Raw genomic sequence first — 972 nt, 5'->3', positions numbered from 1 at the left:
CCCCAGCCCCTCCAAGCCTCTGGGGGCTTTCCAGAAGCTCCCTGAACCACCACCGTCTTCCGCCTGCGTTACCGTTCCCCGCCAAATGGCCACGGTTGAGGTCCCCCCCCGCGCCCGGGAGGAGCGGGGGCACCCTCGCCCCACCCAGCCTGTTAAAAGGAGTTTTTACGTCCTGCTCCTTAATCCCGTTTCTGGAACGAGACCGTGTTTTAACAGCCGGGGGAGGTTGCTAGGGGACAGCGTGCTCAGCAGGGACATCGCTCGCAAACCCTCGGCACTCACAAGCGGGAGGTAAATAACTTGGGATATTATTAATCCTTCGCTGCCCACACAATAAACAGAAACGCATTATTCTTGTCAAGGACAAAGGAGCCCATATTTCCCCGCAGCCGAGGAGCTGAACCAGCAGATCTTTGGGATTCGGCTCCACGGCGGGTCCAGCTGCGACTGAAGTTGTTCCAGTTCAGCTCCCGTTCGGGTCAATAATGGTTCATTAACCATTTGTTAACCCTGAACTCATTTCAGCCGGTTTAAGCTGGAAAACGCCGCCCGCACAAGTGGCCGTGCGATGGGGACCGAGCCGTTTTCGGCCCGTCTCTGGTTTCCACGGCCTCTGCTCCCGTCCCGGTTGGGCACCCGAGCTTCTCGCCAGCTCGGCAGAGCCGACACGGGGGGGCCAAAGGGCAGAAAAGCGAAATGCTGCCCTGGGAGCGCGTAGGAAACCCGCGCCGTGAGGGACGGGCAGGGGCGCGGGGGAACGGAGCCTCCCGGGCTCTTCCTCCCTGAAACCGGCACCGGCACACGGGCGGCTGGAGGCAGCGGCTCCTAAACCAGCAGGAGCACCGGAGGATCACGTGCTCCCGTCGCCACGCTCAGAAATTAAAACGCTCCGTCTGTTAAACACCCTTTGACGGCCCCACAGCCCGAACCCGGCACCAGCCGGGGGGACACGTATCAAGGAAATCTCCTACG

Source organism: Pygoscelis adeliae, unplaced genomic scaffold (assembly GCF_000699105.1).
Source record: "Pygoscelis adeliae isolate BGI_AS28 unplaced genomic scaffold, ASM69910v1 Scaffold628, whole genome shotgun sequence".
Classification (NCBI taxonomy): Eukaryota; Metazoa; Chordata; class Aves; order Sphenisciformes; family Spheniscidae; genus Pygoscelis; species Pygoscelis adeliae.
Note: the sequence above shows the minus strand (reverse complement) of the source record.